Source organism: Lepidochelys kempii, chromosome 13 (genome assembly GCF_965140265.1).
Source record: "Lepidochelys kempii isolate rLepKem1 chromosome 13, rLepKem1.hap2, whole genome shotgun sequence".
NCBI lineage: Eukaryota > Metazoa > Chordata > Testudines > Cheloniidae > Lepidochelys > Lepidochelys kempii.
In genome coordinates this window covers 32,989,038-33,016,301 of record NC_133268.1, presented here as the reverse complement: position 1 = coordinate 33,016,301, position 27,264 = coordinate 32,989,038, and the positions used below count along the sequence as shown (strand labels likewise).

The 27,264-nt window shown below is 42.7% G+C and overlaps 2 pseudogenes; both read right to left on the bottom strand.

Moving 5' to 3' along the window:
- Nucleotides 1-10,992: 10,992 nt before the first annotated feature.
- Nucleotides 10,993-13,195, bottom strand: LOC140897203 (olfactory receptor 6Y1-like; annotated as a pseudogene).
- Nucleotides 13,196-18,281: 5,086 nt separating this feature from the next.
- Nucleotides 18,282-22,346, bottom strand: LOC140897202 (olfactory receptor 226-like; annotated as a pseudogene).
- Nucleotides 22,347-27,264: the final 4,918 nt, after the last annotated feature.

Below are 27,264 nucleotides of genomic sequence, written 5' to 3'. Positions count from 1 at the left end.
GTTATACAACATACCAACATTGTTATATATTGGACTTTCAAGAGAATACAATTTCTGCTGTTTTTCCATTGCTTTTTTGACTTGGAGCTGAAGTCTGGTAGTTTTTTATTGCATCTGGCAAACCCCCTTCTTAGCAGCCAGCTGCTCCAGGCACTGCTTGCGAGCCCTTTCCTTCCTTTCATCAGCCTCCTTCTCCAGCTGGGCCAAGGCTTGCTTCTCTCTCATTCGAATTTCTGCCAGTTTTTGTTCATGTTCCAACTGCAGGCCGTCTCTCAGGGCTTGCAGTTTCATTGCTTCTGTAGTATCAGGTAAGGGCTGTGCTCCAGCCTTCTGATCACTGGCCATTAACAGGTCTCTCAGTTCTTAATTTGTAACTTTCTTTCTAAAGCTTATCCCCTTTTCTGAACACAAAACGTTCAGGGCTTTTTTGTCAAGGCTCTCCTATGTTCTTTTGCTCACCCATTGCAACTGCTTTTTAACCAATACCAAAATTCAATATCTCAATATCAAAATTCAAATTTGGATAGCATGGGGTTCTGACCCAAAGTTTAATTGACCTGGTTCTGTGGATCCAAGCAAAACTATGCCACTGTAACGATGCTGGTTCTGGCAAGACCCAACTGAGAGTGCCAATTCAGGATAAACTGCTTAAAGCAGGGCAGTTACAACCCAAAGCTCGGGTTTTTCCACCTCTAAGGCAAACCAAAACAACCAAACAGAGCAGACTTTGGTCTCACCCCACTGGCTAACCACAAGTCACACAAGCAATTCCCTTAGATACTCCAGTTTCCCAGTATCTCCACCAGTGCCACTTGTTACGGGGATGAATGGTTATGAAAACCAATACCCCAGTAAAAGAAAAAAGGTTCTCTCGATCCCAAAGGACCAAGCCCCAGACCCAGGTCAATATAAAAGGCAGATCTTACCCACAAATCACTCTGTTGCCAATCCTTTAGAATCTAAAATCTAAAGGTTTATTCATAAAAGGAAAAGCTAGAGATGAGAGCAAAAATTGGTTAAACGGAATCAATTACATACAGTAACGGCAAAGTTCTTGGTTCAGGCTTGCAGCAGTGATAGAATAAACTGCAGGTTCAAATCAAGTCTCTGGAGTACATCCACATCTGGGATGGGTCTTTCAGTCCCTGGTTCAAAGCTTCAATGTGCCAAGGTTCCTCCAGATGTACGAAGTAGGACTGAAGACCAGATGGAGGAGCTGCAGCAGCTTTTTATATTCTCTTGCCATGTGGTCTTTCTTTCTTTGTTCCAAAGACAAGCTGTCCCTCACATGGCCCGGAAAAACCTCAGAGTTCTGTCCATAGGCATGTCCCCGCATACCTTGCTGAGTCACAAGGCGTGTCTGCCTTCTCTCAATGGGTCAGTTGTATAGCTGATGGTCCTTAATGGGCCATCAAGCAGGCTATGCAGAGCTGACACCAACTTGTCTGGGGTGTCACCCAGAAGCAGAGCACAAGTTTGAACTACAGACAGTATAGAGCCAATACTTATAACTTTAAATACAAAAATGATACATGCATATAGATAGAAATGGATTATAAGGTGGATAGAAAGCTGGCTAGATTGTCGGGCTCAACGGGTAGTGATCAAAGGCTCCATGTCTAGTTGGCAGCCGGTATCAAGTGGAGTGCCCCAAGGGTCGGTCCTGGGGCCGGTTTTGTTCAATATCTTCATTAATGATCTGGAGGATGGCGTGGATTGCACCTTCAGCAAGTTTGCAGATGACCCTAAACTGGGAGGAGAGGTAGATACACTGGAGGGTAGGGATAGGATACCGAGGACCCTAGACAAATTAGAGGATTGGGCCAAAAGAAGTCTGATGAGGTTCAACAAGGACAAGTGTAGAGTCCTGCACTTAGGACGCAAGAATCCCATGCACCACTACAGACTAGGGACCGTGGTTCAGCAGCAGTTCTGCAGAAAAGGACCTAGGGGTTACAGTGGACAAGAAGCTGGATATGAGTCAACAGTATGCCCTTGTTGCCAAGAAGGCCACTGGCAATTTGGGATCTATAAGTAGGGGCACTTCCAGCAGATCGAGGGAGTGATCGTTCCCCTCTATTTGACATTCGTGAGGCTTCATCTGGAGTACTGTGTCCAGTTTTGGGCCCCAAATTACAAGAAGGATGTGAAAAATTTGGAAAACGTCCAGCGGAGGACAACAAAAATGATTAGGGGACTGGAACACATGATTTATGAGGAGAGGCTGAGGGAACTGGGATTGTTTAGTGTGTGGAAGAGAAGTATGAGGGGGGATTTGATAGCTGCTTTCAACTACCTGAAAGGGGGTTCCAAAGAGGATGGATCTAGACTGTTCTCAGTGGTAGCAGATGACAGAACAAGGAGTAATGGTCTCAAGTTGCAGTGGGGGAGGTTTAGGTTGGATATTAGGAAAAACTTTTTCACTAGGAGGGTGGTGAAGCACTGGAATCCTTTACCTAGGGAGGTGGTTGAATCTCCTTCCTTAGAAGTTCTTAAGGTCAGGCTTGACAAAGCCCTGGCTGGGATGATTTAGTTGGGGATTGGTCCTGCTTTGAGCAGGGGGTTGGACTAGATGATCTCCTGAGGTCCCTTCCAACCCTGATATTCTATGATTCTATGATAGCATAATCATAGCCAGCAAACCATAACCTTGTCTTAGACACCTTATTTGACCCCCTCTATACAAGATTTGTTGTCACTACAGGACCTTGGATGCAACAATATTCTATATGGTCCCAGTTCAAGTTAATAACGTCACAGACCTAAATAGATATATTATAAGTATATGTATTATAAAAATAGTGAGAAAAAAGATCAAAGTGAGCAGAAGTAGAGAAAGAGATTAGAAAGGGAAAACAGAGGAAAAATGTGTGAGATAGATAGATAGATAGATAGATAGATAGATAGATGTGAAAACTTAAGTATTTAAAATTTTGGGGGCGTTAGGTGGGAATCCGTTAGGTAACAACTAAGCCCTACATTTTTACAATAGCCAATCTCATGACAGTTTCACCCTTCATGGTGGCAAAAAACTCAGGCTTTCACATCACAAGAGTTCAGCCCAAACCAATCCAAGCCAATTTGTGTTCTAAGTAGAAAACTGTTTGCCCAATTCATGTCCAAAGATCACTTCCTTAACCCTCACTTGAAAGAGGAGAAAAGGGGTCCAAATTTTACTTTTGCTGAGACCAGTGTAAATCAGGAATAGATGTGAAGTCACACTGCTTAATGCTCTACTAGAAAGTGCTTGGATACTAGCATGGGGAGTGCAGTATAAAAACTATGTAGAATAGAATAGAAAATAATAGAATAGAATATGAAAATATGTGTTGAGCTCAATAGTTTTCTCCTCTCCCCCACCCTGATGTAAATCAGGAGTACCTCCATTGGCATCAGCAGGACTGATTCTGCTCTCACTCACTCCAATGTTATTCTAGTGTATCCCGAGAATGGTCAAAGTACAGCTATGTTGTAAAGCTGGCTTAGGAGACAACAGAATCAGATATCATGTGTACTTCTGTCTAATCATCTGACTCCACCACAGAGCCAGTTTCTCTCTCTCTTTTCCCCCATTATAAACTAGTAATTATTTTAAATGAACTCTCTGCCTTTTCTAACTTACTTGTCTTCCCGCCCAAGAAGGACTAATATTTTGTCACTGAAAACAAATCAGGGTAGCTGTTGGAAACATGACACGGTCAGATGATAATAGAATTACTCACTCTTCAGATATATCCACGTCCACAGAGATTAACAGATAATCCTTTGGGTTTATTTCATTCAAAAAAAGTGGATCTTCAGAAATGTGATAAAGAAAAAATAAAAACATGAAACCCTGACCTTTGAAACATCCAGAAGTCTTATGGAAGGAAAGTAATGATGAAAGTGCTTCCTTGATTTCACTGATTTCTTTCAGAAGAGAAAAAAATATGAGTTTTTCATCTGCATACATTGAATGAGTAACACTGTGTGTTTCGTTAACTCATCCTTGGTCTGCTTTTTAAAGTGACTTTCCTTTTCCCTTAGGACACATTCTTTAAGCAGTCAATTAACTTTGTTTTCCACATGTGGATAAGGTTGCAATCTTTTTAAGAACTAAAATAATAAGAATTGCTCTTAGTGTTTTCACCAGGAATTGAAATTAGGGGGGGTGTTTGAATTTACAGGGCGGGGAGGTCAGGGCCGATGAGGGGTGAGACCGTGAGGGTGAAGGTGGGTCTATGGCACCATAGTAAAAACTGAAAAATATTTCATGACCATTTAATTAGATTTAACTCATGTTTTAAAATCATCACAAAAATTAAAGTTGGCTACTCAAGCCTTCTATGAAGCACTACATCTTCATCCTTTTTGGTTTCTTGTTACAATTTTGCACAACTCTGTTAATGAACTTCTTGAATGCAATACATTCATATTTGGTGGCTTCTCGTGTGTCCGATACTACCATTCCTTCAATTGATATGCTCATTAGATCATTCACATGATCAGGCAGAAGGCGACTTCTTTCAGAACACAACATTCTATTCAATTGAGGCAAAAGAATGGTCAACTGTAGCTGTTGTGACTGGGAGTAACAAGAGATGAATTCCTACTTCTTTGATCCCAGGAAACATAGCACAAAGATTGGGTCAAGCCACTAGTGATGGTAAAAAAGAAGTTAAAGTCAAATCTTCATTCATTCGTCGTATGATATTCCACTGTGTGTTCAAATTCTCTATTCTGTCCTGAGCCTATGGCAGTCCCATTGCTGGTAGTGCCTAACTCCACTCAACTGTTGGTGTTTTACAGGACAGGGATCCGTAAAAGCTACGTAGAGGTTTAGTAGAATCTATAAGTCGCTGTTGTAGATTTTTAAGAATCAAGTCTGTGTACTTTTTCAGTTGTCTTAAACACTTATTGTCCTCTTCACTTAAGGATTCAATATAAATGCCTTCATTACTCAACTTCTGGACTGAAGTCTTTGCTTCTTCCAGTACTTTTTCAATGGATAGCTCTCTGATTGATCCAAATGTAGCTTCTATTGCTGGACAAAGATCTACTACTGTTGTAGCAGATGCCTGGATGGCATTGTTTAATGATCCAAGTGGTTTCAACAGTAGACTTACAAGGGAGAGAATGGCAATAGTCTTCTCTGAACATAGTAGCAAAAGTAATCCACCAGCCTCACTACTTAGATCCGTCCCATCTTGATAAATACTTTCCAAAGCCAGTAATAACAGCTGGAGTAATTTTAAGACAACAACCAAGGATCGCTCATGAAAAAACCAGAGGGTTTTCCCAGGTTGGTCTAATTTGAACTTCAGTCCCAGTGTATCTACTTTATTTTCTAAGATATTCAGTCTTTTTGGACTCTTACTGAAAAAAGAATATAATGAAGACATTAAATTTATAGCTTTTTTAATGTCTTTTGAAGAGTCTGCAGCTCGTACTAGCGCTAGTTGGAGTAGATGGCCTCTGCAGTGTGTATAGGAGAGATTAGGGTTACACTTTTCTCTGAGCAAAGCTTGTACTCCACCATGTCTTCTAGAGAAGTTTGCAGCTCCATCAAATGCACAAGCAGCCATCTGTTTGGGGTCCAGCTGACAAGCATTTAACTCTTCTAAGATGTGTTGTCACAGATGCAGCCGATGTGTCTTCTATAACTTAAACATCTAGAAATGCATCTACTGGCCTACCACGGACATCAAGATAATGTACACAATGACTTAATACTTGATGCCCATTTGCATCGGTGCATTCATCAGCCATGTATGCAAATTTTTTATGGTGAGAGAGTTCTTCACGTTTTCAACTGTTGAGTCTTTCACTGTTGTATCACATGTGTCTAGCCAGTCAGTTGAGTTTCTTGCAGAAAGATAGCGAGCATTTGCTGGTCTTGTTCAGAACCAGTGTTCAACTTCAGGATGAACAAGTGACAATGCACTAAACATTGGCCTCCAGTTTGTAGCGTGCGGTATCTCTTGCTTAAATAGAACGTAGGATGCCACGGCCATGTGTGTTCGCATGAACTGTGTTGTGTCTCCAGCATTCTTAACAGCCTCCTGAACACTCACCGGTGTTGTCCTTGGTCAGTGGAGACTCAGAGTTCAGAGCTGCTTTCACATGAGTTCACCTCCGAGGTGGGGGGCAAGAAGGCGCCTTGCTCGTTCCTCCAGCTGCTCACTGTTCGCTTTGGCCACTGCTGTTCGTTGTGCCCCTGTTCACTCCATCGCTCTGTTGCCAATGGCCCTGCGCCGTCACCTTCTGCTGCCACCTGCCACTGTGACCTCTGTGAGTTGGTCTCTTGAGGTTCCACCAGCTCTCAGTGATTTCAGCCGAGCTCTCAGTGGGGGAACCTCACTGCTAGGGCAGGCTGGGCCGTCTCTGCCACAGAAACACTGCCCCACAGCAGGTCTGAGCCCTGAGACCTGATTTCAGCTGTAGTGGTCACTAAACAAAACAAAAGACTATCTATGGAGCCTAATCAGCTCTGTCTTCAACAGTGGAGAGGGGCAGGTCAAATAGTACTTGTGACTTGGGCAGACCATCAAGCAAAACACCTGTGCCCGCCCTCTCTCTTGGTGCCCTCAATCAGCACAGGCTAAGTACAGTTCTACTGCCCTTTACTCATACAATAAGAACAACATTTCATTACCCACCCTCCCCCTGAATTCAAGTGATTTGTAACCCAACCTCAGCCAAAATCTATCACTTGGGCAATGCAGTTCTGCTTGCTGGATACCTAGGTAGATTAGGTGTGAATGTAAATGCAATCTGGTCCTGAAGCCTTTCCCCACAGCCCCTACCTCATCACTATAGCTGTCAGGGAGATCTCATTTAGACTTTGTTTACAAATCATAATTTGAAATTATTAGGTTGGTCAACATCACCAAAATGAATGCACTGACATGGTCATAAAAACAACAGCTGTATAAGGAAGCTAGTCTATGTTTATACTTTTAAAATCTATTATACTTTTTCAGATACAGGTATTTTATCATACACTGTATATGCTTTTAAAGTGTGTATTAATGTTTCAATTTCAATTCAAATTTCCAAACAGTCACTAAACAGGCAACACTGCACATAACTAGTTCACAAAACTGGGAGGGGGTGTGTGTGTTGGGGAAATTCGGGGCAGGGAGAGGGAGAAATCCCTGGCTGGTGCAATAGAAAGAATAGATCCCACTGGAGAATTTGCTCACTGACTGCTAAATTTCAGAATGTTTTGTAAACAACTGTTTGAGTGGCAGGATGTGTCCATGGTTAGGTCTCTCGACTTGGACTTTGGACACCTAGGTTTGGGTCCCTACTCTGTCATAGACTTCCTCTGTCACTTAGGCCAGATTTAAAAAGGGATTAAGATGCCTACTGATGCAGAGAGGTGCCTAATGCACACTAAAATCAACTTAAAGTCACCAGGAGTTACGTAAGTATGTGCTTCTGAAAATCTCACTAGATTCTTGTCAGCATCTTTAGACACATAGAATATCAAGGTGGGAAGGGACCTCAGGAGATCATCTAGTCCAACCCCCTGCTCAAAGGAGAAACAATCCCCCATTTTTGGCCCAGATCCCCAAATGGCCCCCTCAAGGATTGAACTCACAACCCTGAATTTAGCAGGCCAATGCTCAAACCACTGAGCTATCCCTCCCCCTCAAATACCTTAATACCTTTACAAATCTGACCCTAAGTGACACAGGAAGCCTGTAGCAGAAGAGGGCCTTGAACCAGCCCCAGCACAGACACTAACCACTGGATCATCCTTCCTTTCTTTAGCTCCAGCTCACATACATGATCCAACAGATTTATCTTGTAAGTTTGGCTTCTCCCAAGGAGAGGCTCTGGCTTGAGTAGTTTTGGTGGATGAAAAGTCCCGTAACTTTGTTGATTGACTAGGGCTCCAACCCACTCCCATTGTTACAGCTTCCATTCATTGCAACAGGAATAGGACAAGGCGGACTGCAGACGTTCTACTGTGCAGTACCCTGTTGGGTGTTGTCCCCGCCTCCCTGGGAAATTTTGACAAAAATGATTTTTTTGTGAAATATCAAAAAAGCAAAATATTCAAAATGGGGCCGTGGAGCATCATGGTAGTTTCAATGCCTTATGCACCCCTGTTTCTCTTGGAGCTGCAATCTCTGGCTGGACTACATCTCCAATGATGCACCAGCTTTTTTCCTTGTTGTATGGAGTGAGCATGCACCATAGGAGATGTATTCTGGCCAGAGACCCCAGCCCATAGTGGAAAATAACAGCATAGGGCACCCAAACTACAACTATCAGAACTGTTTGAGAAAATGTTGTTTAGTTGAAAATCCAATTTTCCATTGGCAAACAATTTAAATGGAAAATTCTTGACCAGATATTTTTCTCTAGTCTAAGTCTGGTGCAGGAGCTCAATGTAATAACTCCTCCCTCACCATCTTCAGTAAAGTTGGAACTGTGGATCATCAGGCATAAAGCACAGCCATTTGACACTTGAACTAAAGGAGGAAATCTATCTGGTGGCAGAGTAGTAGGCTGTTATTTTCTCTGTGGCCCAGCCCCTAGGATCCTGCAAGCATTTTATGAGAAGTGTTTTAGCACTGATTTTGATTATTTGTTCCATATTGATAACTGTAATTGCTGTTAGAGGTCATGACCAAAGGCATTTTTATTAAGTTGACAAAGAAAGATTTATTATTCCAGTACCATAGCTCCAATAGACTCAATGTGAGATTAGAGCCCCATTGCTCTCAGCACTGCACAGCCACACAGTGATAGGTTATCCATGCCTCAAAGAGTTTGCATTTCTAATAAACAGGGTAGGTGAAGGAATTGTTATTATTCCTGTTTGACAGATAGAGAACTGAGGCATAGAGACATTTAGTTGGGATCTACAAAGGACTTCGGTGGAGATTTTAAATGCAAAAAAGAGAATTAGGTACCCAAATACCATTGAGAACCAATGGAAATTGGGATGGAATTATTTTTTTTAAAATGCCTAAGTGACTTAGGAGCACAAGTCCCACTGGCATTCGAAAAATACCTCCCTGGGTCCCTAATTTCCTTGGGCAATTTTAAAAATCCCTGTCTCTGAGAATTGACGCCCCCTATCCTGAGATCTGTTCCAGTAAATCAAGACCATCTTTCTTCTCTCAGAAAAAAATATACTGGGTGTGTTGCACTTGTTCATTACATTTCTGCTCGCCCTTAAGACCAGCTTCTGTCATTACCTGAGCATCCTCTTAGCATGGACTCAAAATAAAAGTAATTCAATTTATTTTCTAATAATTAATGCACAAATAAGTCATGCTTCAAAGACAGTTTCAACAATGGAAGAACCCACTGTCCCAACTGTATCCAGCCATCCTGCATCTTACGGCTGGTCCTTTCTTTGATGCCATAGCTAACTGTAGGATCTTTGCCATTCTATAGATGTGAATTTGAAGAACAGAGGGGGTTAGATCAACCTGTTCATAAATTGTTGGTTCCTTGGGTTACGAGAGGATGACTGCAGACACCATGGGCCTGCTTTTTCAGACTTTTTTGTTACTGAGTAGAACTCATCAGAATATGGGAATTTTTCAATGATAAAAATTAATTTCATCTAAGTTTTCCACAGAAAAGTTTGTCTTTTGGGGAAAATATTGAAAATCAATTTCAGTTTTCAAATGCAACCATAGTGCCACATTGCAGTTGCAGTTCAATTGCCTCATGCATTAAACACCTCTAAGTACAAGCTCCCTGATTGGACTACACCTAACATAGTTTCCTGTCATGGACATAGGAAGTAGTTGCATCATGTGAGTCCCCACTTGTGGTGCATTATGGGAGATGTAGTTTGGTTGATGAGAGCAACCTAAAGAGGACAATGGGGATGTGAAGAAACTGAACTAAACTCCTGTGAGGGGGAGAGATAGCTCAATGATTTGAGCATTGGTCTCCTAAACCCAGGGTTGTGAGCTCAATCTTTGGGGGGGCATTTAGGGCTCTGGGGCAAAAATTAGGGATTGGCCCTGCTTTGTGCAAAGGGTTGCACTAGATGACCTCCTGAGGTCCCTTCCCACCCTGATATTCTATGACTACCAAAAATATTTTCAATAAGTTGTTTTTTTCAAGCATTTGTGGTTTTTTTAATGAAAAATTTATTTTTTCCACAGAATGTAGGCATTGTGAAAAAAATTGTTTAGTCAAAACACCAATTTTCTATCACAACACACTTTTGTGGAAAATTTTTGACCAGCCTGAGTGCTGAGAAGTCACAACACCCCTGTACTTCAGAAGATTGTGGGGGGAGGCAAATGATAATGAGAAGAGCAAAGGACTGGTGAACAGAGACAGCACTGGGGGTTAGAAGGAGGACAAGAATTGAGGTGTACTCCAATAGGATAGGAAATTTTTGAATGGGGGATCCCGGAATAGGGATAGAATGGTGGAGAAGTCAGCAGAGGGAGGAGTAGAGAGACAGAACAGGTGGGATGTGTGTAAAGGTAGTAAAGCCCAGAGACAATGGGTTGGGGTATACATATATATGTGGACAAGAGAGACATGGCTGTGTATTAATGGTTGGTTTGCTCTCCATGCTCAGCAGTACCAGAATCAATATACTTCCAACACAAATTTCAGGGGAGAAAAATGGCCTTGTGGTCCCAAACGCTGCCCCAGCATGGCCAAAAACTTTTGGTAAACTTTTGAGTAAACTTAGGCTGAGATTTTGAAAGATGACAAAAGAAGCTAGCTACTCATTGATATTCAGAGGGAGCTGGGAACCTAGGTTGGGATTTTTGAAAAGGCCTGCTAGAGCTCGGGACCCAAATCTCCCTGAATTCAAGGTGTGAGGCAGAGAGAAGAATTGAACAGAAATCTGCTTAGCAACAGCCCACTGTCTTACCCACAAGCCCATCCTTCCCCAGCAGCGTGGCTTGCCCAATTTCACCTAGATATAGGATAAGAACACAGGTTTACTTGTTCCTAGTGTAGCATGCCATCCATCCGAGACTCATCAGTAACCCTCTTCTCCAGCAGTCTTTAACTACGTTCCCCAGTGCTCCTTGTGCCAAGCTTTGCCTTCCTTAGGGCATCCCTGACCTCTTTGTTCCTAAGGCTGTAGATGAGGGGGTTCAGGAGCGGCACCACCACAGTGTAGAGCACTGACACCAGCTTGTTGGAGTTGTAAGCGTACATGGCCTTGGGTTGGGCATAGGTGAAGAGGGTGGTGGAGTAGAACTAGACCACCACTGCCAGGTGGGAGCCGCAGGTAGAGAAGGCCTTTTGCCTGCCCTACAACAAGGGGATCTTGAGCACAGTGAACAGGATGCAGATGTACGAGGTGACCACAATGCACAGAGGCACCATGATGACCATCAGGGCCAAGATGAAGTCCACCAGCTCGGCCAGGGATGAGTCAGTGCAGGAGATGTTCAATAGGGGAGAGATGTCATAGAAGTAGTGGTTGATGGTGTCAATGCTGCAGAACCTGAGCTGGGCAATGAAGCTGAGCTTGATGGCAGCGGTGATCAAGCCACAAAGCCAGCAGCTTGCAGCCAGCTGGGTGCAGAACCTATTGCTCATGATGGATGGGTACTGCAAAGGATTGCATATGGCTAACTAACGGTCATAGGCCATGGCAGCCAAGAGGATGTACTCAGTGCACACAAAAGTCACAAAGAAATACAGCTGTGCCGTGCACTCTTGGAAGGAAATGCGTTTATCCTGGGTCATGAAATCTGCCAGCATCTTGGGCACAATGACTGTCACAAGGATGATGATGATGTTTTCCATCAACGTTAGCAAATAGGCCAGGAAGAAGACGGAGAAGAGGAGCAGATACAGCTCAGCAGAAGTGGGGAATCCTAGTAGGATGAAGTGGCTGACATTGGTTTAATTTCCTTCATCTATTCCTTACATGCAGTACCTTCCTTCTCCACCTGTGATTAATTTAATCATGATTAGCCAGATTCCGATCAGTCTAGATCCATGGCTGTTCATTATTTGCTTGATAGTAGCAACAAGCAGCCCAACCCAAGAGCAGGGCCCCATTGTGCAGGACTCTGTACAGACATTTGTATGAGAACAGTCGCTGTACCAAAGACTTTTAGAATTTGAATAGACAAGAGGGACTCATATTGTATATTCTTCATGCCAGAGACCATCTTTTTGTTCTGTGTTTGTACAGCACCTAACACAGTGGGATTTCAATGGGAGTTAGGCAACAAGGTGCTTTTGAAAACACCACTAAGCATCTATCTGCTTCTTTACATACTTAAAGGCCTTTGCAAATCTGTCCCATAGGAGCCAAAGTTTCATTGAAAGTCAAGCACCCAAGGCCTAGATTCACAAATGAATTAAGCACCTAAAGTGCACCTAAAGTGCATATTTAGGTGCCTCAATCTGGGTTTGGGTGCCAAAATCCTAGTTTTAGGCTACAGTGCAATTCACAAAACTCCCACTGCACCCAGTAGGTGCCTAAATGCACTCAGCACCTGAGCTTTTGCAGTACAAATTCCCTGGGTGCTGATGTATCTACCTCTGGCCATGCACACTGCTGCCTCATTCTAGGTATCCGGGCACTTAGAATCATAGACCATCAGGGTTGGAAGGGACCTCAGGAGGTCATCTAGTCCAACCCCCTGCTCAAAGCAGGACCAATCCCCAATTTTTGCCCTAGATCCCTAAATGGCCCCCTCAAGGATTGAACTCACAACCCTGGGTTTAGCAGGCCAATGCTCAAACCACTGAGCTATCCCTCCCCCTTATCTCCCACTGAAGCCCTAGAGCGATTCACAAACCAGGGGAAGACAGATGTTCAGCTGCCTAACTCCCATGCGGGGCTCTCTTTACATATACAAACTTTATATATACAAGTCCTTTGGGCTCCTTTGATTATCTATCTATCTATCTATCTGTCTATCTCAGAGGAGCCTAAAGGAGTTAGAAAGGCTTCTCAAGGAGTTATATATAATTGATTTTTTTTTCTTTCAAAAATAAGGGGTGAAAAAAAGACAAAAGAACAAAAAACAAAGAAATGGAAAGGGAGGGAAATGTTGGTCATGTTGCAAGGATGTACAGAGAACCCAGCATGCTGCGCTCTCAAATTTTGCATTGATGTGCAAAGGGGTGCATGATCTGACCCTGCCTGGTGCCCCCCTGAGTCCTGTCTCAGAGATTCAAAGATTCATAGGATTGAGCCAGATCTAGAAACTTCACTACCTGACTCCAGATAGTGTGCCATCACCTCGGTCACCTTTGTGGGTTCAGTGTGTGTGTGTGTGAGACAAGAGAGGAACATCTCAGTTTCCATCCACAGTGCCATCACCCCTGGTCACCTTGGTGGATTCAATGTGTGTGTGTGTGACAGGAAAGGAACATCTCAGTTTCCATGCACTAGGGATTAAACAAAAGTTTCTAAAATGTTAGGCCATTTTTTTCTCATTTTTTTGCTGAGGTCCCTCATTTCCGATATGTTACCCGCTCCTTAGGTGCCAGGTCAGCAAAGTCACGGGGCCAGACTTCTATGCCTGGAGCCATTCTGCTCTCCCACCTAAGCAATGTGAGTCATTTGGCTAGGTAGGATGATTGCCATGATAATGGATACCTCCTCCTTTAGACTCCTTTGAAAATCCCAAACACCCATAATGACTGCACTTACATTCCAATGAGGTGTCAAAATGCAGTAAGGTGAGACATTTATTTCAGGTGAGCTGTATCTAAAACTTGAATCTGTGAATGTTTAAAGGAGAGGATTCATTATTAGAATACTTGCATATGGGAAACTGGATGGATGCACCATCCCATGCATTAGTATCTAAACAATAAGCTAAAGATATCTTTAACCAAGTCTAACCTCATGTCTTAATGGGTCATTATCTCATCAATCACTGAAGACATTTGCAATACCAAGTGTCCCTCAGCAATCACAAATAATCTCTTCCTGGACATCTGGAAACATTTTCCACCGGTCAATCAGGCGAAAGAAAAATCTTATACACATACCATCATTTGATCACATGCTAAATTCAACCTAAGTATGGAGTCCCTAGAATTAGAGAAACAAAAACTAGACTGATAGAGACAAAATACTTTGGGCTTGTGCACAGAGGTCCATGGGGTCTTATATACAAAGAGTCATGGGGAGATTGGTTCATTTGTTAGCAAACTAATCCCTCATACATCAGTCTGCCCAGTCATTGTTTTCTCTTAGGGAGAGAGAGAGAAAGAGAGAGAGAGAGAGCTCCATGTTCTTTTAAAAAAAAAAAAAACAACCACTGCCTTTCTTATCTCCAGTACTGTTCCATCCCTCTACTTGTCTATGATTTGCAACCAGTGGTGTGCGTGAAATAGATTGGTGTGCTTCCTTCTCATTGCTGGGGGGCAGGTCTCCACAACACAAACCCAGTTGCAAAAGTGCAACAAGTAGATTTCAGAATGGGGACCAACGGCAATGCAACTCATTTTAAACACAGTTACGACTTCTACTATGCACAGTCAGCTACTGCTCATCTTGGCCACCACTGATTGTAATAGACTTACTTCTGATTTACATTGGAGTGAATGAGAGGCCAATCAGATACAGTGACACCCATGGAGCAACTCCTGGTTTACACTGTGGTGGCTGAAAGGAGAATCTGGTCGTTAACTACTAATTTCTGCTGCTATTAGAAAAAATGGATAATATAAAAATAATTCCCTTGGGCTCCTTTAAAGATCCCAGACAAAGCCTGACACTTTCCCTCTCTTTCTCCATTACATAGATAAGGTGGAGGAGGTAATGTCTTTTACTGGACCAACTTCTGTTGGTGAGAGACAGACAAGCTTTTGTGCCACACAGAGCTCTTCTTCAGGTCTGGGAAAGATATTCCCAGTATCACAGCAACATTCAAGGTGGAACAGATTGTTCTGCATAGGTAGTTAGCACAGACGGTAAGGGGCCATTCAACATTAGTGGTTTACAGATTGTTGTAATGAGCCATAAATCCAGTGTCTCTGACTTCAACTTTTATTTTTTATCACTTTGAGAAATAATGTCAATGTTTATTTTTAAGTATTTTTCCAATGTTTATCAATTTAAATTTTATCAATTTAAATGTTCACAGTTACACAAAATTGTGGATTTTAAGCATTTCTTTGTTTTATATTTATTAATTAAGCTGTTCACAATTCCAGGAAATTGTGAGTTGGATCAGACAATAAGGGTCAGGCAATAATTATTTAATGGCAGAAGATGCTGAGATTCAAAAAGTGAAAGTTTTATAACCATTGAAACACAAGTGGTCAACATCACATGTCAAAATATACAAAGTAAATATCCTTAAATCACACTCATAAGCTCTCAAGTAGCTTTTTTTTTTTACTTTGCTTATCTGTAAATTTCAATTACTTCCGATGGAAATATTTTTTGTTATTTTATGTGTGTGTGTGGTGGAATCTTTATTTTCCAATACTGAACAATAAAAATCTAATCATTCCAAGCCTAAATATATAGGGACTATAATCCTAAAGATATCTTAACTAAGTGCATGTATAGAGAGGAACATATGTGACTTTCACAGGAATAGGAATGAGTTAGAGAGACAAGGTAGGTGAGGTAATATCTTTTACTGGACTAGCGCCTGTTGGTAAGAGAGACAAGCTTTTGAATTTACAGGGAGCCCTTCTTCAGGTCTGAGAAAGATACTCTGAATGTCACAGCTAAATGCAAAGTGAAACAGATTGTTTAGCATAAGTAGTTAACATGTATTTCAAGGGACCATTCAAGGTGAAGTGGCCTGTTAACACCCCTCTAGTCATTGAGGGGAAGTAAGGAGGAGGGAAAAAGTAGCTGGAAGGGGGGTTACTGGGTTATAGATTGATGTAATAAGCCATAAATTTAGTGTCTCTATTCAGTCTTTTCAAAAGATGAGCGGGAGCTTAAATTCATAACTATGCTACACAGTGAAAATCATTGGCGGAATACAGATACTGGATTTACAACAATCTATAACCAACTAACAACGCGCGCCCCCCTCTCCCCCCACCCTGCCCAGGTGGCCTTTCCTGCTTCCACTTCCTTCTCCCCCTATGACTGGAGGGGTGTTAACAGGCCACTTCATCTTGAAGGGTCCCTTGAAATACATGTTAATTACTTATGTCCAACAATCTGTTCCACTTTGCATTTAGCTGTAATGCTCAGAGTACCTTTTCCAGACCTGCAGAAGAGCTCTGTGTAAACTCAAAAGCTTGTCTCTCTCCCCAATAGAAGTTGGTCTAATAAAAATATTACCTCGCCCACCTTGTCTCTCTAATACCTTGTGACCGACATGGCTACAACAACACTACATATAAGTGAGTTAGGCATCTAACTTCCGTAGGCTTTCCTCAGCTTGCAGGCCTTTAATTCCCGAGGTCCTTTAGAGAATCCCAGCCTATTTAAAGTTATGTATGGATAAATACATCCGTACATAACTTCAGTATAGGTTTAATCCAGATTTACATTTCAGAAACAAAATGGGGAACACTTCAGAAATACACTTTTGCAATAGAAGGAAACCTTGCCTTAACCTTGTATATTATCAGAGCAAAGTTCAAACCACTTCTGTGTACGCAGCCCTAATAGAATTTGGAGTAGCTGGATAGCAGAGAAGATATGAAGAGCAGAGTTTAGTTCCGCCTACATGAAGCATGCTGGTACAGGTATTTATGTGGCTCTTTATTTACCTTCAGTGTCCCTTGAGAACTGGTCTGAAAATTACACCTGCATCCCAATGGAAGCAAACACCCAAAGAACAAACACATTTTTTCTGTGTGTTTTCTCAATGAGCTCAAGAATAGGGACCACTGAAGGCTTCTGTGATAAGCTAAAAATCAAATAAGTAAGATCTGATTCTCCTCAAACATTTGCAGTGTTGCTGTAGCCATATTGGTCCCAGGATATGAGAAAGAAAAGGTGGGTGAGGTAATATCTTTTGTTGGACCAACTTCTGTTGGTGAAAGAGACAAAAGCTTGTGGTGGTGTTATCTAGTCTCATGGTTCCTATTGCTTTTCCAAACTTTTCCAAAGTTTCAGAAGTTTTGATAAGTTACAAAGTGGAAAAAGGGAATAAAAGGAAAAAGTAACAAACAAACAAAACAAAACCTAAAATAGATCTAGTAGTTAAAAAAGAAAAAAAGGTAGGTATTAAAAAATCCAAAATGTACAAAATTGAAACAAAATGAAAATGTTCAGTTCATAATGAAATTGAACAAATATTGTTTCATGTAGGAATATCCTGTACAAAAACTTAAAAAAACAAATTCAGAAATGACATTTTCATTTGAAAAAGTTTATTTTTGATGAAACCCCATTTCTTGGTGGAAAAAAATATGAAAAATGTTTAGTCAGCTCTAACTCCACTACAGGTTACCCCTGATTTACAGAGGGAGAGGAAAAGGACCCCCAGTTATTTCAAAGAATTTACTCCTGCTTTACTCTGAGGTGAACAAGAGAAGTTTCAGACTCATTGACTCATATGGAGTTATTCCTAATTTATACCAAGGTAAGTGAGAAGGGAATCAGTGCCTAGAAAACAGAGTGACTGGACACATTACAGACACATACCTTGACCAATATACTGATGCTAGCTAGAGTTTATTAGAAAAGTTAGTGGACAGAAGTGAAAAATGAATGACATGGTTAGACAGATGAATAATAGCTGATAGAATCATAGAATATTAGGGTTGGAAGAGACCTGAAGAGGTCATCTAGTCCAACCCCCTGCTCAAAGCATAGACTTCATAGACACATTAAGGAGAAGATTGTCAATCCACCATGGTCATTTAGACACCCAATTCTTATTTAAATTAGTGAGAATAGGCCAATCTAATACCTTCAGTAGCACTGAAATCTCAGCCTACATGGATAGACAGGGCAGTATATATGACAACAGACAGCCAGACAGAGAGACAGAGTCCTGCAACTCCACATTTCCCTTTGCACTACTGGTTATCTCCTATCCTGGTGAGTAAATTTGACTGGGTATCATTGAGTTGCTCTGTTCCCATAACTGCCACAGTGCTGCAGTGCGTGACTCACTCACATCAAAGCCCACAGAAGGGTAAACACCTTTAAATCCCTCCTGGCCAGAGGAAAAACCCTTTCACCTGTAAAGGGTTAAGAAGCTAGGATAACCTCACTGGCACCTGACCAAAATGACCAATGAGGAGACAAGATACTTTCAAAGCTGGAGGGGGGGGGGAGAAACAAAGGTTCTCTCTGTGTGATGCTTTTGCTGGGAACAGAAAAGGAATGGAGTCTTAGAACTTAATAAGCAATCTAGTTAGATATGCGTTAGGTTCTGTTTTGTTTAAATGGCTGATAAAATAGGTTGTGCTGAATGGAATGTATATTCCTGGTTTTGTGTCTTTTTGTAACTTAAGGTTTTGCCTAGAGGGATTCTCTATGTTTTGAATCTGATTACCCTGTAAGGTATTTACCATCCTGATTTTACAGAGGTGATTCTTTTTTACTTTTTACTTCTATTAAAATCCTTCTTTTCAGAAACTGAATGCTTTTCATTGTTCTTAAGATCCAAGGGTTTGGGTCTGTGTTCACCTATGCAAATTGGTGAGGATTTTTATCAAGCCTTCCCCAGGAAAGGGGGTGTAGGGTTTGGGGAGGATTTTGGGGGGAACGACGTTTCCAAGTGGGCTCTTTCCCTGTTATATATTTGTTAGACGCTTGGTGGTGGCAGCAATAAAGTCCAAGGGAAAAAGGTAAAATAGTTTGTACTTTGGGGAAGTTTTAAGCTAAGCTGGTAAAAATAAGCTGAGCGGGCTTTTCATGCAGGTCCCCACATCTGTACCCGAGAGTTCAGAGTGGGGAAGGAACCTTGACACATGCCTAAAGATGGCATTTCAAATGTGCCCAACTTGGCTCCCATCAAGGCCAATGAATGCTTTACCATTGAAAGAGTGTTAGGCCACCACTGAACACCTTCATAAATCCCCTCCAGATGTGGTCCAGGGAGGAAAACCTGAGGCTGGATGATCTCCATCATTCCCTCAGGTTGCATAGATGAAATATTGTTTCCTATCTGGTCCCAACTGAAGTAACCTGGTTCTGAAATCCACCTGCCTCTGCTTAGAGGTCCAGACAAAATATTCCACTTAATACAGTGACTGGAATTTTCTAAAAAGAGCCCAAGAGAAATAAGGTGGGGGTAATATATTTTATTTGACCAACTTCTGTTGGTGATAGAGACAAGGAGTTCGTTCATTAAAAGCTATTACCTCACACACCTTTTCTTTCTAATATCCTGGGACTGACATGGCTATAGCAACCTTGCATCCCCAAGAGGAATAGGAACTCAATTTTCATTAACTTTCCTACTCTTCGTGCAGTGCCTTATCCTGAAAACCAGAATACCTCCATGAAACCTCACATCTAGACTGATTATAAAGTCTCTCATGTGTCCGGATGGTACTTTTAAATAAACAGAAAAATAAGTCCTAATATTAATTAGAGATTGTGATGAAGTGCGGGGAGGGGAGGGGGGATCTTCTTAATGATTTGTATGAATATTGTGTGCATGCCTCATGCATGTGTTGCACGATTAACCAGGCAGTGGGATAACAGTGTTTGATCTTTGCAGAGACCTCTCGAGGATTGGGTCTGAGTGTGGCTAGCTGCCAGGACCCCAGACAATGGCCGCATATTCTGTAACTTAGCAACTGATGGCCGGGGAGGAAGGGGTAACCTCTGCAAGAAGCCAGCCAGGTACAATGAGTTGGAGAACAAAGAGAGAGAGAGAGGTGGAGGCCAGGTGACAAGTTTTGCCTGGGAACAAAGGACATGACTGAGGGTGGGCTGTTGGAAGTGGATCCATCTCCTGGTTTTGGGAGCTCTAGGGGGGAGCCAGAGGGCACTGGGTCTACCCAAGATGGGCTTTACTGTAACGTTCTGGCTTTTGTGCTAACAAAGAACTTCCCTACACTGTTTTCCAGACAACTAATAAACCTTCTGTTTTACAGTAGTGGCTGGGGTTCATTGCTGACTGGAAGTTGGGGGTGCATGGCCCTTTTTCGGGGTATGTAAGTCTTACCCAGGTGTCTTACCCAGGTGGACTGACTGGCAGGAGCCCATGGCAAGAAACAGGGGTGCTGAACACTCCAAGGTCTGTCCCAGGAGGCACTGAAGCCAAGGAGGCTTACCCTAGTGAAAGTGCACCCTGTGGGGTTGTCACACTGAAAAGGGTCCTGACTGAGACTGATTGGCAGCTGTTCCAGAGCACCAAACCTGTGCACCCATGACAAAGATTAACCATTTTTTCAAAGAATTATTTACGTAATACATTTATATATGATTTCAGCTTGCTATTTGCTTGTACGTATTCATGTTTCACAAAATAATTCCCATGGGTAATTTGTGCTCTGCAGACAATGTGAAAATTTTATATTGAAACACGAGACATCTTTGGTAGCTCTGATTGATGATACAGGCCGCATGATGTTGCTTGTTATAGGTGGTTGAGAAATGCCAGTTATTTTTCACTGGAATTTTTTTTAAATACTTTCCAGTGAAATTTTGTGGAGTTTGCTCAAGAAAAAAGAACCAAAAACTGGAAAATGTTCAGTTTTCTACAATTATTTGCAGTAAAATCACTTATCTGGTAAAATTTCCATTTGTTTTTGGAAAAACCTTATTTTTAACTGAAAAACTAGGTTTTTTATATTAAAAAACAAACAAAACACATTTTCCAGTTTCAGATTTTTTTGGTGAAAAACCGGAAAATTTAGACCAAAATAAAAAAGCTTTGTTTTGTTATTTATCATTAATCATGTTTATTATGGTAGCATCCTGGGATCAGCCAAGATCAAGGCCCCATTGTGCTCAGCTCTGCACAAACACAGAATAGCAGACAATCCCTTGGAATCTGAAGAACACACAAGCAAAAAAATCAATGGGATGGTGGCAAACGCCATGTGAGTGCCACCATTTCTTTCTCCGTTGGGTGGGTTGAATTAGGAGGGTGTTAGTGAAATGGAAAGACAAGGGAAGGGAGAAGGAAGAGGTGGATGGAGCAGGGAAAATGTCTGGGAGGAAAATATAAGGGGCAGGTGCAGAATGAAGCTGAGGTTAAGAGACTGTGAGATGCTGGGAAGGGGAGAGGGTGTTGGAACAATCTATATCGTAATTGTAGGCTAGCAACACAGGAATAGCACATGGGTTCTGGGTTGTTTTGTCCCAAGAGAGCACAAAGACTTGATGGTGCCACTCCATGCTCAAGTTGAAGTTCTGCTCATACGAATAGGCTTTAATAGATTCTGAGATTTTAAGGCCAGAAGGGACCATCATGGTCATCTAGTTTGACCTGTGGCATAACACTGGCCAGAGATTTTCACTCAGCGATCCCTGTGTCAAGTTCAATTTTGTTTTTTTCCATTTTCTTCCTTTCCCACGCCCTCCATTTCTAACTAAGTGTGCTGATGTTTCTGCAGAGGAACTCCTTTGCTGATCAAAGTCTTCTTCAGGGCCTCTTTGACCTCCTTGTTCCTCAGACAGTAGGTGATGGGGTTGAAGAGTGGGACAACAATGGCATAGAGAGCAGAAACAATGTTGTTGGTGTTGTAGGATGGAAGGGCCTGGGGCTGGACGTAGATGAAAATACTGGCAGCATAGAAGATAACGACCACAATGAGGTGCGACACACAATTGGAGAATGCTTTCTGGCAGCCCCATGTGGAGGGGATGTGGAGAATAGTGGAGATGATACAAGCATAGGAAAGGATTATTACAGAAAGGAGAATCAGCAAGATAAACAGGGCAGCGACAAAATCTGCCAGTGCTGCCCAGGTCATGTCTATGCAGGCTAAGTTCAAGAGAGGGACACGTCACAGAAGAAATGGTTGATGACATTGGGACCACTGTATGTCAGCTGAGATATAAGAAACACCTTCCATGCACAGATGAAGAAGCCACACAGCCAGGACCCAGCTGCCATGCGGATACATAGAGCCTGGCTCACAATGGCAGGGTAACGAAGTGGGTTGCAGATGGCAACATATCAGTCATAGGCCATGACGGCCAGGAGGATGAACTCAGTGTTCCCCACGCCAAGGAAGAAATAGAGCTGCATCATATAGCCTATGAAGGAAATGCCCTTGCTCTCCGACATGAAGCTGACCATAGTCTTGGGCATGGTGACTGTGACATACCAGATTTCCAGGAAGGACAGGTTACTCAAAAAGAAGTACATAGGGCAGTGGAGTTGTCAGTTCACCTGGATCATCACAATGATGATGCCATTTTCCAGCACTACTAAGGCGTAGGCAATGAGAAAGCTCATGAAGAAGAGGAGCTGCAGATGAGGAGCTACGGGGAACCTTAGGAGAATGAATTCTGTGGCACGGGTTTGATTTCTCATCTCCATGTCTGACAGCCAGCTCGGTAATAAATAAACGTATAATCAGAACAACAACATATATACTACTAGTGATTATCGGTATGTTATCTATTGATCGATCAATCTATCCCCTTACACACACATCTATCAACCGATCAATCTATCTGCCGATCTAATTCCGTACTTATCTCTCTCTCTCTCTCACTGTCTTTTTTTCATTTTATTGGCAATCCTTTTCACACTACAGATAATGTTAATGCTAATCAGTGATATTTTCAAAAGTGGTTCAGTGACTACTATTTAAAATTTCATTGACATTCAATAGCATTTGTGTTCCTAAATTACCAAAGTGAGTTTGGCACCTAACCTGCTTAGGTGGTTTTTAAAACCCCACTCGGTGCCTACCTGCATCTTTAGGTCCCTAAATACCTTTGAGCATCTGGCCCTTATGCATATTTGAAAAGCAACTCTACTAATAATACTGGGTGTCCTCTGTGCTTATGTTGACACTGGTGAAGAATACATGACTTCAGTATGTAATAATGATGAAATCAGTACACAGGTCATTACTTAAAGATTTGAACTGAAAAAAGGGATAGTCTCTAGAAACTATTGTAGCATAAATGTTTGATTAAAAACAACAATGATAATTGCCTATGTGTTTGTACAGAGCCTACTACAATGGAGACCAGAACAAGCTGTACTCTAGGAGTTACTAAAATTAATATACAAGACAGATTTGCATCCAGGGAATGAGGGAGTAAAGGAATGCAAGGAGCCAAAATATTACCTTGCACTGGATACCTGTACCAACCTTCTACTCAGTCATTATTCAGTCAATCAAGTTGCTAGTTGGATTCAGTAGGTATGTTTACATAGCAAAAAAAAAAAAAAACCCAAACCTCCCCCCCTCCCCCCACCAAACCTGCAGCAGCGAGTTTCAGAGTTTGGAACTGCAGACACTGGATCATGCTATGGCACTAAAAATAGCTGTGTAGATGTTTGGGCTTGGGCTGGAGCGCCGTTATGTGACATGTACTGAAAAGAGTGGATTGTCTTGCTGTGATCTCTATGAAACTTCTCAAATAAACTATCAAAATTCATTTGATTTCATTTGAAGAATCTGAGCTAACTGTATTTTAACTGATCTTTTAATTGCATCTCTTAACTAATTTATACAAAATAAGAAATTTAAGAAAGACCTCTATAAGATAGATAGATATAGATCTACAGACTGTACAGTCATCATCATCAAAATCTCTATTTCTCTCCCCATTATTCCTCGCACTGTCTAATCTCTATTTTAATGCACTCAGCATCCTAGTAACTAGGCATTCTCCGTGTATACATGTAATCTATTTATACTTTTCTAAAATGCTTCCCTTACACCTCCTGGAATGTGATATCTTTTGGAAAGTTTTGTAAGAAGGCTATCAAAGTTGGCAACTTTCCCATAAAGAGTTCCCATAAATAGAGAAGTGTCGAGAAAGAAAACACATTTTGATTAAATACTTTTCATCAGCTCCACTACTTATTCTGTAAAACACTACTCAGTATTCTATGGGAAAACACCACCTGGCTTATAAAGATAACAATTAGAATAAAAATTGACTTGCCCTTACAGATATGACTCTTCTTCCCAATGGCTTTGCATACCTTGGTGTGTTTAAAGTGCAGAGAAAATGTAAAGAATTGGCTGTGTTCTTTGCCTCATTCTGATCCAGGTGTAGCTAGCACATTATCATCCCTTCTCTGTCCTGTGAGACTTGGTCTGTAAATTGTCATCACTCTCCCAATGGAAGCAATCACACGAGATAAACAAATATCATCTCACCCTCCTAGCCATAATGTTAATCAGTCCAGAGAAATCAGCCTCTGATGGCTAGTGTGATCTAGTGGATGAGGTCACGTATTGGAAGACTGATGTTCTATCCTAGGTTCTCTCACTGATCTGCTGTGTTACCGTCAGCAGGTTTTTTTCCCTCTGACCCTTTGTCTGCCTTTTCTATTTAGATTATATACTCTCCACGAACTCTTGTTCTGTATATACAGCACCTGGAAAATTGTGAGTTGATCTTGCGTGGAGCATCTAGGTACTACTTTAGGGAATAATGAGGGGAAAAACAGCTTATGAGAGAACTGATGAGTAGCAGTTGAAATGAATTCAAGAAAGAATAATGTGATTGTGGGCAGGTGTGCAATACAGAGGTAGACGGACAGTGGGCAGACAAATGAATACCAGTTGGATAACAGAAGTGTGGACAGACAATTAGATGAGTGTAGCAGGGTGGTCACCCACTCCCTGGTCTGGAAAGCGTTACAGCCAACCCCCGGAAGAGGGCTGGAGCTGTAGACTAAAAGCTAGGCTGTTTGGGGAAGAAGCCACAGCTGGGCCACTCCCCAATCAGACCTCATCTGGCCCTGATAAAAGGGCTATGAGCCAGGAGCTAGACACACTCTCCCTCTAGCTTCAGAGGGAGAAGGACCTAGCTGCCTGGGAGCTGAGGGTGCAGTCAACCGAGCAGAGCTAAGGAAAGGTGAGAGGAGCAGGGGAGCTCCCACCTGGCAAGTCCCTAGCTTGCAGGTCTTGTCAAAGGCCAAACTGGGTACTGGGGTTGCAGAGGCTGCGGCCCAGGGGTTAGGCAAAGGCAGCAGGTCCAAACCCCCCTTTGCCAATGATGAATGGCTTGTACACTGCAGTCTGCCCCCAGTGAGCAGGGGCTATATGGTGACTGGCAGTAGGCACAGATTGAGGTGAGGTGGGGATAGGGGGTTGGGGGTTCCCCGGGGAGGGGAGACCCAGAGCTGAGAGGTTACTGCAGGGGGCAGAACCATGCTGTAGAGGGGCACCAGGGCCCGGTAGGGACATGGGAGCTAGTGGCAAGTGGAACATTGGCCTACAGAGGGCGCTCTGGGGCAGCAGAGCTAATTCCCAGGATGACCGACAGGAGGCGCCATGCTAGCGAGTCACCCGCCTCGCAACAATGAGAGAAGTATAAAAAAAAGAGAAACCAAGGAGGAAGGGTAGATAGATGTTGTGGTTGAAAGGATGGCTCCATGATTAGGTCTGGGAATTTCAAAGGTGATTAAGGGTGATTTAGGTGCCCAACTCCCATTGAAATTTATGTTCCTTGAAAATCTGACCGTACACAGAGAGAGAGTATTCTGTAGACTTAAGGCAAAAATTTCAAAAATGCCTAATGGCCAGGTTTTCAAAGGATTTAGATCCCAAAAGCTGGAAATAGGCACCCGCAGCTAGATTCACAAAGGAATGTAGATGCCTTGAAAATTACTGGGATGCAGAAAGACTGAGTTGGGTACCCAGCTTCCCTCTACAACAAATGGGGAGAGAGAAGCAACTCAGAATGGGATCCACAAAAGCCGGTATGCTAGGCAGGGAGCCGTCTAACCTAGCCTATGGGAGATGCCAAGGAGTGGGGTGGGTGCTAAGCCCTGCACCACTCAGGAACTGTGATGTCTAAATCCGGGCTGCAGGGAGGCACCTCTCTCTGCTTGGGATTCTCAGCTGTGAACCGTCTCCCGGAGTTAGGCACCTGTGCCATTTTTACATGAAGTCAGGAGGAGACCAACATTTTTACATGAAGCCAGGAGGAGAATAAAGGGCACTAACCTCTGGGCTAGGGGCTATTCTGACATGGGGCCACCAGTCCCTTCTGTGGAAGCTGTTCCACTGTGGATAATTAACAGCAGAAGGACTGGATCCTTGGTCTCCCACAGCCCAGGAGAGTGCTCCAACCACCAGGCTACAGAGTTGGTCTCATGTTTGCAGTCTCTCTCTCGCTTGCTTGCTGGCACAGTGACAAATTATTTAGCCAAAGTGGAACAGTTTCAACAGTTGCAATTGAGGGAGCTGCACGTCAGATTATCCCTTAGCCTAGTGCTTAGCACACTCATCTAGTAGGTGGCTGAGCCACCAACAAATCCCTTCTCTCCATCAAGAAGAGGTGAACCTTGAACCAGTGGTCTCCCAGATGAATGTCAGTTTCAGGGGAACTGCAACGGTATTGTCCCCTCCACAAGTTCCCAGTCAGGCCCCATCTGCCCACTGTCTCTGGTCATGACCCTTGTCCCTCTACCTTCTGACCAGGAGTTTTTAAGGCTGAACAGCTCCCTGCCTTCCCCTGTGATATCCCCAGTCTTCCAAGCTGCCATAGCCAGTGATTTGCTTTCTCTCTGAGGGCTCTGAATGGTGTATTGCCAGTTACCACACAGCTTTTTCTAAGCAAGCACCTTTATTCTGAAGGCAAAAGCATTACAGAGAGACTACAATAAAAAATAAACCCACATGAAACATACCAGGAGTCATCCATCACTTTTATTGGGCCCTAGCAGACCAAAGTCTTTCCAATCCTTCTGCAACTGTTGGGCACTGGGTAGGACAAAGGGTTCTGTCCATTTGCTGGACCAGAAAGAAGGCCGTGAGTCAGTTTAAATGCAGCCTTTTTAAGTTAATAGCTTTTTGTTTGGTTTCCTCATGTCTGGAAATACAGCTCAAACCAGCATATGCAATCACCTCTCTTGGTGGCATCTCTCTGGAGGTGTTTACAATGTGCGTGATTCTCCTTACCCACCCCCCACTCCCTGTAGCAGCTTCAGTAACCCCATGGGGTAGAACCCAATGTCCATACAATCTCTGCCCTGCTGTGACACATAAACGTAATGCCATATGTTCCCTCAGAGATATTGCATGTGATTGTAATATCTGTCACGGGGAGCACCCTGGCCACTGGGCTAAAACTTATGAGGCAAGGCTGCTGCTAGGTGTGGACTTAGGCATCCTCAGAGCACACCTAGAAATCAGGGCAAGATAGGTAGAGGAAACCTGTGTTCTCCCCCGGTCATGTAACACACTGGGCCTCCAGGCACTTGGACAACTAGCATGCAGCAATGAGCATGTCCAGAGGCAGAAATGTAGGTACTTGGG